The 20,232-nt window shown below is 35.0% G+C and overlaps 1 protein-coding gene and 1 long non-coding RNA gene across 2 annotated transcripts in view; one reads left to right on the top strand and one right to left on the bottom strand.

Moving 5' to 3' along the window:
• Window positions 1-20,232, bottom strand: part of LOC145721447 (uncharacterized) — a 269,281-nt gene that overhangs the window by 161,010 nt on the left and 88,039 nt on the right. The gene's annotated exons all lie outside the window — the stretch shown is intronic.
• The window catches only part of MGAT4C (MGAT4 family member C), a 27,676-nt gene continuing 16,835 nt past the window's right edge, over window positions 9,392-20,232 (top strand). Inside the window, exon 1 of the mRNA XM_006727018.3 lies at window positions 9,392-9,480. The gene's annotated coding sequence lies outside the window, so the exon portion shown is untranslated. The remainder of the gene's footprint in view (window positions 9,481-20,232) is intronic.

Here is a 20,232-nt window from a genome sequence, read left to right as displayed (position 1 = left end):
GAATCCTTTTAAATGTATTACATTGACAGGAAACCTCAGTCTAGTCTTTGTCCTTTCAGTTACAAGTTAAATCTGTCTAGCACTGATTTTTTTTTTCTGCATACAGTTATGGTTGGACTAATAATCTTCACATTTCTTCGTAGCTTGAATATCCTGATTATCAGTTTGACTTTTAGGGTCATTTTTCTCATAATTTAATAAAAAAATAAAGTATGCTTTGAACCCAAGTAAAGATAAATGTTTTCTTCCAGATTATAATGTAACTAGTAGTCTATTAGAAAACAACATATAAATATGTATCACACCCAATCAATTTTTAGTCTTTCCTTTCCAACCTTCTTTTAAAAATAAACAACCCAATGCTTTGTGCATGGTAGATTTCTCTTTTTTTTTTTTTAAAGATTTTATTTATTTATTCATGAGAGACAGAGAGAGAGAGAGAAGCAGAGGGAGAAGCAGGCTCCCAAGGAGCAGGGAGCCCGATGCGGGACTCGATCCCAGGACGCTGGGATCATGACCTGAGCCGAAGGCAGACGCTTAACCATCTGAGCCACCCAGGCGCCCCATGGTAGATTTCTCAACGAGTGTTTTTTTGGTCACTGATACCAGCAAACTTTTCCATTAAATGCGCTTTATCTATGTGACACCATCTGTAGAGGTAGTCACACTAGCAAATATTAAGACACATTACAAGCCTCAGCTCATAAATACATAGCCAAAGGAGGATCCCTGCCATAGACTGTCATCTTTTTTATTCCACAATCATACCTATTTCAACCTGTGTCAATCTACAGACACAATGTCTTAGCCCATTCTGTGATAACAAAATACCACAGACTGGAAAGCTCATAAATAACAGACATTTATTTCTCACAGTTCCAGAGGCTGGAAGTTCAGAATCACAGTGACAGCATGGACAGGTGAGGATCCTTTCCAGGGTTGCAAACTTCAGGTCACATCCTTACACGATGGAAGGAACAAGCCAGCTCTCTGAGGCCTCTTTTATGAGGGCTCTAATCCCATTCATGAGGACTCCACTTTCATTACCTAATCACCTCCCCAAAACTCCACGTCCTCATACCATCAATTTGGGCATTAGATTTCCAACATATGAGTTTGGGGTAGACACAAACATTCAGACCACAACACACAAATACCATACAAATGGTTCACACGCACTTTTTCTTCTCACTAATTAGCACTGGATTTCAAAATGTACAAACCTAAGTATGAATTTTTATTCTACAACTTAATGACTGTGGGAATGTGGGCAAATTATTTAAATCCCTGAGCCTCCTTTGCCTTTTCTGTAAAGTGGCACATGACTTATAGCTACTGTCATCTTCTTCCTTCCCTCTTTTGCAAGTCATTGTCATGAAAGATATTTCCAACATAGGAAAACATAAACTCATATTTCGAGAGTGCTCTTTTTATGAGATTATAGGCACAACAAATGCTTGCTCAAGTCAATTGTTACCTATAATTAAGAAATGTGGTTATTTTTGTTAAATGATTGTTTCTAAACTGCTCATCCAAATACAGTTACATGCAATTAAAATTAACCCCTAGACATGTTCTATGCTGTAATCATTAGGCATTCACAGTTCTTTTTAATGTTAATGAGTCTTACACTCATTCATCAATGAATAAAAGGAAAACTCTGAGCTGGAATCAAATTGCAATATCATGGGCAATCGTTTTAAATTAGATAAGTGGCTCCCTCCTCTCTGAAGAAAATGAATCTAAAGAAACAATAAATTAATAATCTTCAAGAAATATTTCAGCAAGTTCTCCCTTCCCCCCTTTATTTTCTAGGGACCCAGCCTCCTGGCACTTTGTAAGGCAGGAAATTGTGATTGCCCCAAGAAGCAGAAAGGAAATTTTGTGTTCTCACACAGGAAAAGACCCTGCTGGTTTACCAGTCCAGACCTCTGCCCAAGTAGTTGAATAGCAGTTTGTATGTATTTAAATAGACTACTTACAAAGCATACTAAAATCATATTGTATCAGCAACATTTCCATTATAATTCCCATATGTTATAGCAGATCCAGCCCCACACTCTGAATTGGCTGTGCACTGCTTTGAAGTACTCTTTTCTTTCCCATGATTCACCCTACTTTTTAGCCTGTCTTTTTTGACCTGACATTGACATTTACATTTGCCTTAAACTATGACAAGGCCTGATAGGGTTGAAGACCTTTTCTAATCTATTGAGTCATTCTATTTCATTCATTGTTTGATTCCAATGCTGAACAAATAAAAATGTGTGGTGTTATTGATGTAAAAGGTGTACAAAGCTTATGTAAGCACCAAATCAGTTAACTCTTTATTACTAGCAGCAAAGAATAATAAAAATAAGCCACACAAATTACATTTGGCTAAAGAAAGTGTAGAGTACTTTTATTATGTATGATTCTATCTTAGAGTCATCAATAAATTCAACATTTAGTTATTTACCATTTACTTGGTGACTGGCACATGGTTAGATTTGTAAATTTAAATATATACAATTTCTACAAGTCTTGAAATAGAAATATTAATTAATAGGGGCATTTTATTCAACTGATGATGTCAGGATAAGGAGTTGATATGATATACTTTTTTTTTGAGTATATACCCCATTCTAAATGCTTTGTTATTTCACTTAATCAAAGAAATAACCCTTGAAATCAGGTGTTAGTGTGCCAACTTTACAGTGAAGACCTGAGGATTAAGAACTTGCCTAAAATACACAACCATCAGTAGAAAATCCAGAATGCAAATTTAGATGTATCTGGCTTCCAAATTATCTCTTTCAAGTAGATGCAGGAGGAGATTTGGAGTTGAGTTTGAAGGATGAATAGAGGTTAATCAAGGAGGCAAGGAGAAAGTAATTGCAGGCAATGTAAACAATAGTAACAAAGCCACATGTGATAAAGTAAATGGCATAATTTGGGAAGCAAGCCCTTTAGCTATAATGTTGGTTCTTGGAATGGAACCCTAAAAAATAGAGTGGAAATGTAGGCTGTAGCCAAGTTGTAATGTACCCAACACGGAATGACAAGAAGCTATGTCATTGAAAGGTTTCAAATAGGTAAACAGAATTATAATAAATCTTTAGGAAAATAATGCTAATAACAGTATGGAAGATGACTGTAGGAATGAGTGGTTTTGGCCGGGCAGTTGGGTAAAACCCTGTGGCTACAAATTAGGGCTTCTGAGTCCAATCAATCCTTTTGTACCAATCTATTCTAGAGTAATTTTAAAAATTAAATATAAAATTTTACAAAGGACATACCTCTGTGACTGGCAAATAATGATCCTCCAAAAATATTTATTGTTGTTATGTTATTTTGGAATGGGTATTCATTTGTTCATATAACAAACATTTATTGAAGGCTTACTATGTGCCAGGAACTCTTCCGGGAACAAGGCATACTGCAGTGAACAAAACAGATCAAGTCCTTGCTCTACACAGCTTACATTCTCTTGAGGGAGGAACCCAGTCAGAAAAGAAAAAAACAAAACCCCAAAACGGAAAAATGTCAGAGACATTTCTGAGACAGAATTGACAGAACTTGATTACATACTGCGTGTGGGATGGTGTGCATCATAAGTGAGGACAACAAGAGGAAGAGTTAGGAATGATGCTGAGATTTTTACCTCAGGCAACAGTGCAGAGGCATTGTCTTGTCATTAGCCAAAATAAGAAAGATAGATCCAAGAACGCAGGTGGGCAGAGTTTAAGAGAGGAACAGGAAATGAATTTGATTTAGAACATGCCAAACTATAGATGTCTGTCCATCCAGGTAGAGATGATGGGCTCTGGAAATTGTTTCCTATATGCTGTAGTGGAGCAGAAACAATTTTGTTTGTAGAGGTTATGCCTCTATCCGTCTCCAACCCCCAGCAGAATGCTGGTGTATACTGAATATGGACTTCTCAATTTTGGTATGGAAAATAATTAACGTATATTTTGAAGAAAATACTTTCTGGAACTCCATGACTAACTTGCAGTAAGAGTGTGATAAAGAAATTCCCTTCTGCTTCCTATCTTTACCGTTATTTGACTCCATCACCTCTCAGATAGATGCAAGGAACAAACCTTGAGTGGTTTGTCTAACTTGCTGAGGTTACAGGTTCCCTTGGGTAAGAACAATATTGTTCTTCTTTTCTAATTGGAGCTCTGGTAAGCAGAGATATTTTTAAGCAGAGTGTAAGTTGGTATTTAATCAGAATTTAAAAGACAATCCATTAAGAGACTCTAAGCTTGTTGGTGGGAAATATTATATTCATATTTGTGTCCTCATGCTTTATCCAGATACACAGTAGACAAATTAATAAATGAAGAATAAAAAAAATGAATGTTATATAACACACAAGGAAATGGATACCCCCCCAAAAAAACAAATTGTAATTCATCACATCATCTTATCTGAATAAAAATACTCAACCAATTGCAAAGATTTCCTCTGGAAATGTAATTCTGGTACTAAAATTTGACTGTAATGAAAATAAGTGAGTATATCATGTAAAGAGATCTTACTTTTAGACACCTTTTTAGGTATAACAATGAACATTTTCAAATTAAATCAGAAAAAAAAAGTGATTTTAAAGTAATTATACCATACAGTAGACACCATTTCACAAAAAATATCTATTGATATAGAACAAAATAATATACTGAAGCTTTGGATTATTAGAACCAGTTTTACAATGTCTTTAAAATTCTTGAAAAATGAAAAAAATCTAATTTGCACTGGAATTTTGACTTTTATCCAATTGATTTATCTCCGTGTGTACTGATGAGCATCTTATTGAAATGTCTAGCTATTCCAATAAAAATAGAGATAATCTTCAATAACTAATAGACCTTATTTCCCTTATTTTCCCATTCCTGCTCTTTGGTTTCTAAAGGCATAGCCTCAAGTAAAATGGTTGCCCCATTACTACCCCATCATCAAGATTCCACTCAGTGATTTCCCCTTGTCTCTGGATTTAAGGACTAACTTATTAAGCCTACTTTTTTCATTTTAACTCATTTTTCCTTTTACAGATTAATCTCCAATCTCAAAAATGTACATAATAAAACTTCTGTGATATGCCATTCTATGCTGAAATAACCAGGAAACTTCTTTCATCCAAAATTCATAGAAGGAAGAATGTGTTGTGGTTAAGATCCTGGGTTCTGAATTCAGCTGCCTCTGAGTTCCCTACCTGCATCACTTCCAGACTGCATATCTTTAAGAAATGAACTTGTTTCCACACGTGTAAAATGACAAAGATATTAATAGTGCCTATCTCACAAGTTTTCTGTGACGATCAGATGAATTATAGCACATAAAATTCTTAACACTGAGCCAGCACTTACTAAAAGCTCATTATGCTGGTTATATATAAGTTTAGAGACTATCAGCTTTTAATGTTTGTACCCTTGTCCATTAAAAAACATCAGGTATTTCACTACTTCTTGTCTTTAATTAGTTCAGTCTTTTAAAGTGCTAATCATATGACTCTGACTATGTTAAATGCTGCAGACAATAATTACAAAATTGAAAACGTAGTGCTTGGTACTCCAGTTTGAGTGATCAAAATTACAATAGTAAAAGATTGCAGTAATTACATGCAGAGTGAAAATATAGATAAATGACAGTGTGCGATGAGAAATCTTAGGTCATTTCTTAGCTATTTATGGCCATAACATGGCTCTTTCCTTCTTATTTCCTTCACCAGAGCCTTTTGTTTTAATGCAATCATCCTGCTCCCAACTCCCAGAATCTCCCCTCATGATCAAACTCCCACCCACACTTTTGCATACAACATAGCAAACACATTAGTAAAATAGCGTCTTATAATTAGAAACATTTTCTTTGAAGCTCCACTAAATGTTTCATAAATTTTAATTCAAGAGATGCTTTTTCTGGTATTCTCAAATGGCAGATTTATCAATTAAAAATCCTCTCAGAAATGTCTGGGAACATCTCTGAGGTATACATTTTCCTAAGTAAAGTAAATACTTTGCCTTCAATGAGCCCATAGTTTTTAGGGGAAAAACTGTGTAAAGAAATAATCACACTAGAGGGTTAAAGCTGATAGGATGGATGAATTACACAAAGGGACCTAAATAAAGTACTGATCACTTCTACATAGAAGAGGAAAAATCAGCCAATGTTTCAGAGAAGGAGCAATATTTGAGCTACTGCAGTGGGGAGTGTGGAGTCTTTGAGCAGGCATAGAACACAGTGTTGGGGTGGCATACTGTCAACTAGTAAGGCAAAGAAAGTGACAGATGTTAATGACATGCACAAGAATTTGAACTTTGTACCATCAGCAAATGGAATTATGGAATGTCTCATGCTTGAGAATGACATGGTCAGATTTGTTTTAAGGAAAGACTGCAGAGGAGTGTGACAGAGGGATCTGAAGGATGTAAGATATTCTTTAGAGAGAACACTTGATGGAACAGTTATAACAGCATACGTTTGAAGGTTCTGAACTAGATACACTTGCTTTTAAAGGCTGGACAATTTAAATATCTTAGGTCATTGGAGAATGTATAAAATCAAATATTATACAGATTATAAACCATTACTAACTATATATATATTATATTGATGAGTTATTATTGTACATATGCAATATTTTTCTAGGAAAAAATGAATAAGCACATTAAAGTCTAAAACTGTTATTTCAAAGATGAACTTATCAAAGTGAAGTGAATTTTAACATTAGTCAAATCTCTGGAAAATTATAGTAAAACTATTATGGATGGCCATGGGGCACGGAAAGGTTCTAAACTGTTTTACAAATTATAAAACATTGCTACGTTTAACATAGTTTCAGTGTTACATGTATTCACATAAATTCCAAGTTTTTGACTAATTGTTGAAATGGATAATTTCCCATTAACCAGAATATTTTATTACTGAGCCAGCATTCTTAACTGGATAGAAAACAGTTGAAATGTGTAGTCTGTAAAGACCTATATTCTCAAGTAATGTTTTTCACCATATGAATTTCATGGAAAAACATCCAAAAATTCTCAACAAGAAATAGAGGATATTATACTATATGATTTGATTTAAGTAATTAATTAAATATTAGAGTAGCTAATGGAGTACAGATGAGAAACTGGTGATTTTTAAATTATAATTTTCAGGGGCTCCTGGGTGGCTCAGTCGTTAAGCGTCTGCTTTCAGCTCAGGTCCTGACCCCAGGGTCCTGGGCTCCCTGCTCAGCATCGGGCTCCCTGATCAGCAGGGAGCCTGCTTCTCCCTCTCCCACTCCCCCTGCTTGTGTTCCCTCTCTTGCTATCTCTCTCTCTGTCAAATAAATAAATAAATAAATAAATAAATAATAAATAAAATCTTTTAAAAAATAACATAATTTTCAAAATAAAAATCTAATAAAAGTATTGAAAAATACAAAAAGGTCTAATTATCTTTAAATAATGTTTCTTGCTAGAGTATTTCAACTTAGTCACTGGCCATGGTTTTTGAGGATAAATGGAAGACAGGAGAGGTCTTCTTTTAATGCTTAATTATCAGAAGAGCCAACAGTCAGAAAAATACCTATGAAAATGCTTCCCAAGGGCCCTTTTGTAGCCCCTTCACCTCCTCTTATAATGCTATATGTTCAGTTTGCTTATGATGTGGGGGGTAGTTTTAAAGTTAAAAATCCTCCATTTCCTGAGGGTTTCCTAATAATGGTTCATGATAGCTCTGTTTTGTTACTATTTTTAAGAAGATGGACATATTTATTTATAATATACCGAGAACTGGTTAATAATGATTTTAAGAAATCAAATTCAATGCAGATTGAAACATGCATATTTTCTATGGAGATCACCTTCTACTCAGTAAATGGCACCATACAGAAATGCATTGTTGTTACTTTAATTGGAAAGGACCCATTTTAGTAATGTCTCTGGCTCTGGAAGAATTATACACACACAGATTGGAAGAGCTAAGAAAGCTTATTTAACTAAGCTGTCAACAGCAATCTCTCAGATCTGCTTAAATTTATTGGGAGGCGGGAAGATCTATTTGAAATGCTGACAAGAAACACAGAACCAGTTCTAACAGTGTTACATTTAATACACAGGGATATATTACAAGGTTAAAGAGAGTTGGCAGTATGTATCATAAATGTAGCTACCCTTTAACCCAGCAATTTCATTTATAGATTATATCCAAAAATTATGCACAATGGTATATTACAAGAATTTTCACTGTATCACTGTAGCAAATTTTATAATAGAGAATATTTGGAAACAGCTTACAGATCTATGTATAAGGAGAGGGTCAAATAAATGTTGCAATTAGATGATTCAGCAATTTTAAATAATACAGAACTCTATTTGTACTGACATGAAAAGACTTCCAACATATGTTAAGACACAAAGCAATACACATAATGTGGTTCAGTGAATTTGTGTTATTTTAAGCGGGGGTGTGTGTGCTGTGTCTATGTGTGTGTAGAAAAGGCCCTGGGAAATTAAATTATGGGGGGAACTAGTTATTTCTAGTAGGAACTTTGGGGTATGGTAGAGGGGGATATTCACTGCTTCTTATTTCTTATACCTTCTTGCATTACTTGTGTAAGTAAACAATGAAAGCAATATAGTTTCTCTTTATGTTTCACTCCTTAATAATGGGACTTGAACACTTTGGTTATTGTAGCATTAGTTTTTTTTATTTTTAAATTAGCAAAACATGAGATTTCAGGACATATTTATGCCATCACAACCACAGAACATATCTATAGTACTATACGCAGAATTTCTCCTAATTTATCACTATATATATTATATATTATAAAAATATTATATATATATATAAAATCTTTGGTTTGAATCTCAACCATTTTGCGACCCTGGACAAGTTTGTTAAACATTCCCTAAAGCCTTTTTTCTGGATTAAAAAATAGATATCGTAGTATCTAGTTATTGAAGTCCTAGAAGGACTTAATATAGTGTATGTAGAAAGTCCTGTAGCATAGTATCTATCATATAATACATTTCCCTAAAATGTAGATTTTTTTAGTGGTTTTTTCATAGTTAATAGCCTATTTTCTTCAATAAATTATAGAATTCCTGAAACAACATATGAAAATATTATTCTATGAATTTCTCAACAATGAATATATTTGCAAAACTTTAATTTTCATAATATTTTAGCTATTGAATATAGAAATATAATTATTTTAATATAAAAGAGCTGGAGGTTAGCCTTGAAGAAACATATTTTATGTAATTCTTTCATTTTAATAGATATGTGCACAATGCCATGAGTCAGTGATGTTTGGGGTACACATGGGAAATAACGCAAAATAGATTATAAGAATGAACATAGGAAAATTGGATTTCACTGTTGAAATTATTAATTTCTTTCTCAAATGAGTTTTTCATTACAGATTTTCATTATGCACTCAGGCCACACCTTCCTAATCAATAAAGAAATTCCTACCATGGGAGAATGAAAAGGAAGAGAGACTGAAAGGTTGGTATAAAAATTATGTTTAAGGAACTGGTAATGAATCTAGATTTAAATTTATTATTATTTTTTTAAATGACTTGACAATCTATTTCAAGAAATCAGTAGCCACAGGGAAAAGACAAAGTTTTGATTCTGTTTCCATTTGAGGGTAAAACAAATGAACTAATGTTGTTATAAAACTGTTAACATTATTAGGTTTAATCCTAACCTTAGGAACCTGGTAATTGGAAAAAAAAAGTGATATATTAGAATTTTTTAAGATTTCTGATAACAAAGTGAATGAACGGGATTGAGACTTTACAATACATCTTTTAAAATGTCAATTATACTATTGCTATAAGAATCCCTAGGCCACAGATACTTACAGTCTTTACATTTGAGCATTTAACTATGGAAATGATTGTTTCAATTTCACCAAGAGCAGGCTGTAGGATGGTTAATGATATTTGTCTTCTTATATCTGAATTAGCACTTCTGGTCAACCTGAAATTATGTAACTGTCAAGCACTGTGATGTAGAATTTTATGGCCTAAGTTGTCCATTTAGATACTGAAGTACAGTTATGATTCTTTTTAGAAATGAAAACTATGTCTTCCATAAAATTAATATGTGAGCAGTAATTTTACAAAATATAAAAAGAGAAAGAATTGAAATATTCCTCAGCTCAGAACACGTTTTTTTGCCTTTAGAATTAATACCTCCTAGCATTTTTGCTTCATGATTTTTTGCATAATTTTTAAAATATATTATATGTAGAATTTTAGTTGCTTTTTAAAACAAATATGTTGTTTTAAATATGTTATGTGTCTATTACAGAAGATTAGGAAATATAGATAACATAAGGAAGTAATAACCACCCATACTTGTATGAAACACAAACAACCAATATTAATGTCATTGTAGTTCTTTAATTGTTTTTCTGTATGCATTTTTACATAGTTAAAATTTTACATGTATTTAAGATTAGTAAACATATAAGAACATTTATAGGTCTTAGATAAAAGAGAATATGTGGAGGTGATTTATTGACAAATTATATTGAACATTTTCATTCAGGAAGAGTTTTAAAGATACAGAAAAAAATTCATTTCTCAAATTTCTTGACATAGCAGTAATCTGTAAGTTACCCACCTCAAATCTACCTTTCTGATGGGAGTAAACCAAAACCAAAATTCATTGGCAGTTATGCTTGTAAATTCCAAACTATGTAAATGTTATAGTCATCATAAGCATACACAGTTTGTGAATGGAAGAAATTCAGTTACCACTTCTAGTGGTTATAAACAAGGAATAATGTATTCTAATTGAATATTGGATAGTTATATTAATATATTTTTGATTCTAGAAAATTCAAAGGTATGAAAGAGAACTGAACTTTGTAGTATTTTATTTATTTATTTATTATTTAGAGTTTATTTGGAAATAGAAGAATTGCAATTCGACACAAACTATGGTAAACCATAGGCAAGTCTAAAGACACAAAGGGAAGGTCAGCCTTTATTAAGTTTTAGGAGGAAATTGAGGAGGGTTGTTTCTTTTGTTATTTTTGTTTTAAGGTTGACTTATTTATTTAAGATAGAGAGGGCACTCACGGGCGAGAGTGCAGGGAGGGGCAGAGAGAGAGAATCTCTAAGCAGACTCCCCGCTGAGTGCAAAGCCTGACACAGGAGTCAATCCAATCCCAAGATCCATGAGATAATGACCTGAGCTGAAACCTAGAGTCTGACTCTCGAGGGGCTGAGCCACCAGGCACCCTGAGCTTTGTAGTATTTAATACAAAGTCCAGCTTCACTGCTCAGATTCAATTTCAACATGAGAACCCCTGATTCCTATTGGTTTCTTAAATTCAGAATCACAACTAAGTAAAAGAAAAGCTGCAGTCCTTTTTCACCATGTCTCTCCATTCTTGGTTCCTAATTCATCTCTAAATGACTTAGTGGATATCCATACATATTTTTAATACTTGAGTTTTATTTCTTAAGACTTTACATATCAGAATAAAATATTTTATTTTGCCCCTGGGAAACAAAGAGAGCCTTTGCAAATTGCAGTTATGGTACAAGAGCATTTCCCTTGGGGCATAAAGTCCCAAGATATTTTCTCATTATCTTCCTTTTAAATAAAATTATTATGGACCGCAAGTCTGAAACCGGTCTGTTCATTTTGTTTGTCAAGATCTTAGTAGTTTTTTAATGTGTACTGTTTCTGCTTGGATGGTGGTAAGATTTTAAGAAAGGGGCAAAAATAACAACTTCAGAAAACAGAAATGTTCCACTACATGCTACTTTCTGCGTACCTTCTGTCTGGAATGTTCCGCACCCTTACCCTTCTCCATCGGTCAGCCTCTCCCTTTTGAAACATTTCCTGAAGACATCAACTTCTAAGTAGACAGGGCAACTTCCTTCTTTCTCCGTTTTGTGTTTCTACATATGTGAACATTCCTAATGTCTTACTGTAACACTTTATGGATGTAATTTATTTTCCATTTACTTTGCACTAAAGAGTAGTGCAAGAAAATGAACTTATTAATCTTTGCCCTCTAGCACAATTTCATGTGATAGTGAAACTTCAGGAAACATTGAAAGAGCAAAAGCAATATGTAACATCTAGGGCAAAACAGACTAAACCATCACTTAATGATATTTCTAAAACTTCTTGATAATAGCTACCAGGAAGTTATTTCCAAACACGATATGTGATTTTGTTTTACTTCCTCGGTAAGATTTTTGGTTTTTGTTTTTGTTTTTTTCCTGTTCTAGTTAGGCTGGATAGAAATTGCAGTCATAGTGCATTGTCTAGCACAGATTCCTGGTACACAGGGTGAACTCCATATGTGCTTTGAATGAAAGGGTAAATAACTGGTAATGAATTATCTATAACAGACACATTCATTCTGATTTTAGAATCTAATAACAAACTTAGGAAAAACCACTCTTACATAAAGAGGAAAACAGTACTAAGCATATTATTTAAATAATAAAATATATTTGGGCATATATCATATTTATCTACTTAAATTGATATTTGGCATTACTGAATTCAAGTTACAGTTTATCTGATCTATTACCATACAAAAATGTGTGGCAATTTTATCAAGACAATGTATTACAGACTTTTCTACTATGCCAGTAATTGTGCATAAATGCTTGCACAATCCCTTTGGGGGGAAAATTATCTTGTGTGTTATCTTCTCCTTTTAATGATAGAAATATGATTATTAATGTGCTTTAATATTATTTCTTTACCCCAAATTTAGCTTGATTTGGAAGCACCTAATTTTTAGATCTTTCTGATAAGCTGTTTGAGTAGATCCCAATGCTTAAAAAGTCAGGGATTTGAAAACCTGTCATTTATCATACTTATATAACATACTATATATATACTGTCTCTGGGCACATCACTTAATCTATCTGCTCTATAGTGTACTTATTGTAATGTGAGAATAATCACAAAATGTATTCTTTCCTACCTCATGAGTTTCTTTTTTAAAGATGTATTTATTTTAGAGAGAGGGAGAGAGAACAAGAGCAGGGGGAGGGGCAGAGGAAGAGGGAGAGAGAGAACCTCCAGCAGATTCCCCACTGAGCATGGAGCCCAGCACAGGGCTCAATCTCAGGACCCTGAGATCATGACTCCAGCAGAAACCAAGAGCCAGATGCTCAACCACCTGAGCCCCCCAGGTGCCTCTCTACTTTGTGAGTTTTGTGGAAGAAAACTTATTTTACAGCCCTCTGAATGAGTCAGTTATCATCATCATCATTATCACTTTCTTCCCTGCCACAACTCAAAACAACTTGCATGACCACAATTTGCTGAAGTGCTATCTCCTATATTCTTGCTAAAGTGCTTAGTTCCATGTTGGCTATTATTGTTTCCACTCTAGCTAGACTTTTTTAGCTCAATGGAAGGAAACTCGAAATCTGAAAGATAATGATATTGTAAAAAAGAAGTTGGTAAATACTGAGTATTTCTGGTCTTTGTTAGCTTCAGTGTTGAAAAAGATTGTTCTTTCTTCCCAATCCTTATTTCAAGTTTTACTATTTTAACACTTAGTGACAAGAAACCTCCTGCTTGTCAATGCTACACATTTTCTATCTGTGTTTCTATCTGCTTAACGTAAACCAGAAAATAAATCTTGCTGGTCATCACTGTGAACCTTAAGGAATAATCTAGGCTCTATAATTTTCTACTTTGCTACCACCTATAGCTACAAGTGGACCATACAACATGGGACTGTAAAAAAAAAAAAATCTTAACATTAAAAAACAATTACATTTGTTCCATCAATATCTGAGCCCTTTGTACAAAATGTAAAGATAATAAGTTTTGTAAAACCCTTCTCATTTTTGTGACTTCCTGAAGCTTTTGCTATGTCAGCAACAGTCTTTCTTTTCATCAGAAAGTATTGAATACTGCCCCTGAGGGTGTGTGCAGCCTTCCACAAAGTAGAAAAACAAATTGGGCAAGCATTAAAAAAGGCAAGCCAAGCAAGTCAGATATACATAAAGGCAATGTCAGACAGATGAACAGTTGATGGCAAGACTTCTTTCATGATTTTCCCAAATGTGGGGTTGAGTGTTGGCTACAAGCCCATAGGATTTGGAGAATGTAATTTTACTTTTGCATTTTGTTGATTTAAAAATAGACTCTTAAATAAAATATAAACTAAAGCTTAGTGCCTTGGGATAGATTAATGTAGCCACATTCATTCAGATGGGTAGGGTTATGGGTTCTCTTTTTCCCAATCTCTGATATGGCCATGGAATAGTTTGCACTGGGGACGTGTGATTTTACCCTAAAGAGCTAGAGAGAGAACTGAACTCATTAACGTTTGGTGGTTTGTTGCACACAGTACAAGTAACATTCTAGAAACATGAAGAATTTGTGGTAACATGCACAAGCATATGCACTCTAAGCAAACAGCTCTGTGGTATAATAATTCACTTGTCACTTCACATCAGCATCAATTCTTTAATAAATGACCATTTTTTCCTGAGTTGATCAAAACTAGCACACAAATTTCCACAGTGTCTTCCCAAGAAGAAAAATAATGAGGTGTTTGTGCAACTAATACTTTATCTGTGTCCAAGAGTAATAATTTGAAATAAATATTTATAGTGTTACAATGACAGAGTCTTTATTTCTATACATATATGTGCATATGTGTGAGGTACTAAAGATAAGCAGATGGTCCAACAGATCCAAATACTATCTGTCCCAAAATTATATGGCTTCTAAAACTTTGCACCATATCTGAATTCTGATATTAGATCAGATTACCTATGTCTCAGGTTCTCCTGGCACACTAATTACTCTATTTTGCTCATGTTCTTCAAAGTGTCCACAGTGTCAACATTCCTTTCCTTTTTTTTTTTTTTTGCTGCTGCATTTCTTAAATATTCTAAAAGATCTTGATTTATCTCAGTAATGAAATATCTCAATCCACCAAATACTAAAACTAACAAATGGCATTATCCTGACTTTTCACTTAAATTATAAAATAAACACAGAAGAGTCTATGGTGCTTTGGTAATGGAAAAAGTTAAGTTTTGCATTTTGCAACCAAAATGCCTAGCAATTACATTGTAGGTCTGGGTCATGGAAGGGAAGCTCTTAGACAAGATAGAAGAGTGGTGTGGGAAAGAAATACAAATATTAACGGACTAGGAGTTTTCTCATAGCCTCAAGATTAAGATTTCTGCAATGCAACACACACACACACACCAGTAGTTATTTGTTCTTTAAAACAAAACAAAACAAAACAAAAAAACACTTCTCCAAGTACTAAAGTGATATGATTTTTTGTTTGTTCTGTTTTTATGTAGGCTCCACACCCAGCATGGAGCCCAATGTGAGGCTCACGACCCCAAGATCCAGACCTGAGTTGAGATCAAGAGTCAAATACTTAACCAACTGAACCACCCAGGCACCCCATGATAAGAAGTTTTTAAAAAATATTCTACATACAAGAAGCTCAGAATCCAAAGGGAAATAAGACATATAAAAACAGTATCAAGAAGTAGAAAGTATTAAGTAAATTAAGAGAAGTATAGATAAAATGGTAAGAGTTCAAAAAAGCGAAAACCAAATTTGACTGAAAATGGGGTTCAGCAAGAAGGTAACATTTGGTGATCTGAAATTATATTTCAAAAATTGGGAATTGGTAATAAAGGAGAGCAAATCCATGGAGATTAAAATGTGAGGCAAATGTAGAGAATAGTACTTTTCTTAAACTGATGCACAAAATGACTGAGCCTAAGGAGGAAAGGAATTATGTAGGAAAGCATGTCCACATATAAGACGATTTATTGTTGAGCCTCTGAGAAATGAAATAGTGTCTCACATTCCTTGGCCTTACATACTGCTAAATTGTTCAAACCCTACATGTCTCTAACTAGGGGTAGGGATTCCAGAACTAACAGGCAGATTGGTTTTCACTCTATGTCACTCAGCTTTACCTCTAATGCAGGCCTGATTTCGCTCAATGTTGTTTTCCAAAGGAGGGTCCAACAGAGTTTTCTTGGAAATCCGCTGCATTTCCCTAGGAGCTATCATATGACACAGTGATGTTGATGTTGGTGTTGGCAATTGCAAAGTTCTGCTGGATCCATCCCATTTGCACACAATTTTAGTTTCCATACCTTGAGTCTAGCTTCAACCAGAGGTTTTGCCAAACCTGTCCAAGTTTTGGCACTATTTTGGCACTATGAGGCTATCTTTGTTTCAAATGGGATATTCAAAATCCTCCTAATCTAAAATTGCTCAGAGATAGGTGACTTTAACCCTGTGACAAAATTTTGATAGCACCAGACTGTAGAATGAAAAGTTCGAATAAACTGTATGAACATATGTTTCTAAAAAAGCTATTGTCCTGCTTGACTGGCTGTTTTGCATTTAGTTGATCTGCAGATGGCAGCTCATCAAAGATTCTGAACCCCATTCCAGAAAGGGTTATTATTAAGTTTCGCTTAATCTTTTTTTTTTTTCCATCTGCCTAACCTCCAAGCAAATCTAATTTTTTAGCTATTTTTTTTCTGGACTGTCTGGAAGATAGTCAATTCTTCCACTTGCATTCAGTGTGGTTACAGTAGTTTCAAGGTTGCATCTAGGAGGAAGGATGTAGCCCATTTCTGTGGAGTTGTGTCCCTACAACCACACATACTGCAATGTATCCAAAATCCAGAGGTAGTCAGTCTTGTAGAACTTCAAAGTTAGGTGATCAGTAGTCTTTAACTGTGATCACTTGCTTTGCATTTTAAAAGATGCAGAACTGTATACAAACAAAACATTATGAGTAAGCACTTTAACTTCATTAAAGGTCAGAGGGAGGCCATTGGGAGGTGGCAGCTCAGATTCCTGAGGCACCATCTTGAAACTATCTGAATGAAGCTACTAAGTTTCATATTTCCTCCTCCAGTTATTGGAGGAATTGCTGAAGCTCCTGTCTCAACCAATCTAAGCTTCACTGTGGTGGCAACTTTGCAGTGTGTTTCTTCCAGTTTAGTGATATGGAGCAAAATCACAACCTGTATAAACTTCAGTGTCCTCAAACAGGGGATACCTTTCATATAGTCAAGAAGGGAGGTGCTGGCCTACAATGGATTCTCCGCTGCTCCTGGGGCTCCTCTTCCAAGCCCCACTGATTGGCATAGCTCCAGCGCACACAGCTTGTAGAGAGACAGCAGAGGGAGACGGTACCTGAAGCAATGGAACTCCCACCCTAGTGGACACAAGTATGTTTGTATTTCCTGGAGGAAATTTTTTTTCATTTAATATAAAACTACTTTTATTATTACAAAACAGAAAAAACTTCGGTTATTTTATCTCAGGACTGGGAAGGAGAAGGAAGACACAGGATGAAGAAATTGTAGTTTTGATCCAAAAGAATTGTTCAAATTCTTTGCCTCCTCTACCTGCCTGGTGCTCCTTGGCTGTCTTCCAAGCATCCTTTTTTAGGCAATGCAAAGTACAAATAAAAGTGCAGCTAATTCCAGAACTTGAAAAATAAAATAGTTCTTAACAGTCGTTAGGATCTCCTTCCTCTAGTTTTGCAAAGAGCAGGACTGAAATAGACCAACGGGGTTTGGCCTCTGTACAGTTTTCACTGCATAAAACTTGGCGTCTGGGTGGCAGGGGAAATCAGGGTCTGAATGGACCTCCTCAGTGAGCTCTGGGCAGGGCTGGCTGTGCTTTTGCTACCATGTGGTTTACCACCGGGCACTGTGTTATCACTGTGATGACTGAGACCGTTTGCAGGCAGCTTTCTTGATTTCTGTCCTGCGGCACAGCAAAGCCCTGTTGTTACGTTTTTCCTACTAACCTGACCTGACAGCCAACCCCCGCCCCCCACCTGGAAATGCATCCCAGCATCTAGGGTGGATCTTCTCACTTCCGGCCTAGCAGTGGAACTCTCCAACTAGCTTCCTGCTTCTGGTTCAGGGACTGATACCTAAGAAACAAAGGATGAACGGCATACGGGTAGGAAAAACCATCAGCATCAGGAAGTATTAACCTGAACTCTGATAATGGCAGTGAGAATGGGGGAGCGGGGGGTGGGGGAGGAGGGGCGGGGAGAAATTGTGGCAGGTGAGATATTGAAGGCTTGAGACAGAACTTGGAATATTTCTGACTTTGGGAGAGCAGGAGACAAATAACTTTTGAGATGATTTAATTTGGCGATTAGAAATCTAGGCCTACCAAAAATGAGACGGCAAGCACGAACAAGCTGGAATGCAAAACCATCCTGTAGTTTTAGATTCACTGTTTTTGTGTGAATAGCAGGAAATCTGCCTAGAGATAATAGTCTCTATTCAAAAATTGGAAATAGGCTCAGGAAGGAGTCCTAGCTTAAGATCTAAATTTTGAATTTTGCTCAAATTTGGTTGTAAAAGAGGTCATGTAATGTCAAAAGGTTGTAAAGAAAAGAAGAGAAGATTAGACAGAATGGTGAGAAAGAAAAATATTATAGGACGGAAAGATTACTAAGAATGTCTTGTCTCCTCTTTGGAGATGGTTTGTAAAGTTAAGAAGACAAAATTCAGGTAGGATTAGTATTAAATAGTGAGAAAGAATAATACTTTCTCACTGACTGACTTGTTTCATTGTCATATATTTATATATGTATAATTATGTGTATATAAGTGTATAGGAGTATATGCTACACTATTTATAATTTCAAAATTGTATGTAAATACATGAATATATAATATACATTTTATATGTGAATATAAATAAATATGTCCATATATTCATATGTAATAATCTTTACAAAGGAATTATAGAGTGAAAATAATTTATTTCCATTTAAAAAATTAATTATTTGGTATAGCCTTACATCCAAATGATTTTTAAATAGTTATGTCTTTGAAGTAGTTTCATATGTGAACATTCAATACCTGGATCTTCCAAAGAGAATGTGATTCTTAAAAAAAAAAAGAAGTCTTATTGAACCAGATGTGCCAACTTTGCACACATTTGGAGCAGAGGAGTAGGGTTTTTATATATCCTTATTTCCATAACTATATTCATAATCAACAGTGTTGTATTATAAATTTCTGACAAAGAAGCTGTTTTTTTAAAACATTTGCAGTAAAACTCCTAAACAAAACATGTCCCATTACACGTGCAAGAGATAAGGTGTATTGTAGCATATGTTTTTAGCAAATAAATTTCTCATGACATTTAGGTTATATAAAGATGATATATATCATCCTGAGAAAATAATTCACTCAAACCATGATAATATGATTTATCATTTTTCTAAATGAACCTAATCTGTAATAATCAACCCATGACCTCTGAAAAACACTTTTTACCTCTCTAAAATTGTTTGAAGACTAAGTCAAAACTTTCTAACAAAATAAGACGCTGTTTGAACATGGAACCAAAATACTGCTCAAATAATCTGTCCTCATTTGTGTGACTGATATTTTCAAGCAGGAGCATGCTACTGCAGTTTATGTTACCAAGGTGTGCTCACCTGTTTAAGAATTTTAAACCAAGTTTTTACTTTCTTTTAATACTTCCAGTTTGTAAACTATGGTGAGCTTGAGTTTGCCAAGCTCAATTTAGTGGTTTTCAATAGATAGTTTCATTACTTACTTGTATCAACATGCTTTCTTTTCACACTAGACCCTAAGAGACTAATGCTGTTGCAGAGCATCTGTGGATTAAAAATGGCTACCAGGAGTGCCTGGGTGGTGGAATCAGTTGGGCATCCAACTCTTGTTTTTGGCTCTGGTCATGATCTCAGGTGGTGGGATCGAGCCCCATGTCAGGCTCCACACTCAGGGTGGAGTCTGCTTAAGATTCTCTCTCCCTCTCCCTCTGACTCCCTCCCCCCAAAATAAATAAATAATTTTTTAAAAAAATTAAAATGGCTACCCAGTAATGCTACCATGATATCTAGGAGTTACCTTGGTTTTAAATCTCTCCACTTCTCTCCATCACATTTCCACCTAAACCATCAGTATCTCTTTCATGGGATGTGGCTCTCTCCTCTTTTGTTGGATTATTTTGTATTATATTGGTTTATGGTCAGACCGGAAACATTCTTTAAAATCCCTACCTACCATATATACTTTGTTGACCAAAACACACACAAAAATTAAATATTAAGAGAAAATGTTGGGGGCGCCTGGGTGGCTCAGTTGGTTAAGCGACTGCCTTCGGCTCAGGTCATGATCCTGGAGTCTCTGGATCGAGTCCCGCATCGGGCTCCCTGCTCAGCGAGGAGCCTGCTTCTCCCTCTGACCC

Source organism: Leptonychotes weddellii, chromosome 5 (assembly GCF_054177405.1).
Source record: "Leptonychotes weddellii isolate Sample4059 chromosome 5, ASM5417740v2, whole genome shotgun sequence".
Taxonomy (NCBI): Eukaryota; Metazoa; Chordata; class Mammalia; order Carnivora; family Phocidae; genus Leptonychotes; species Leptonychotes weddellii.
Note: the sequence above shows the minus strand (reverse complement) of the source record. Positions and strands in the feature narration are given on the sequence as shown.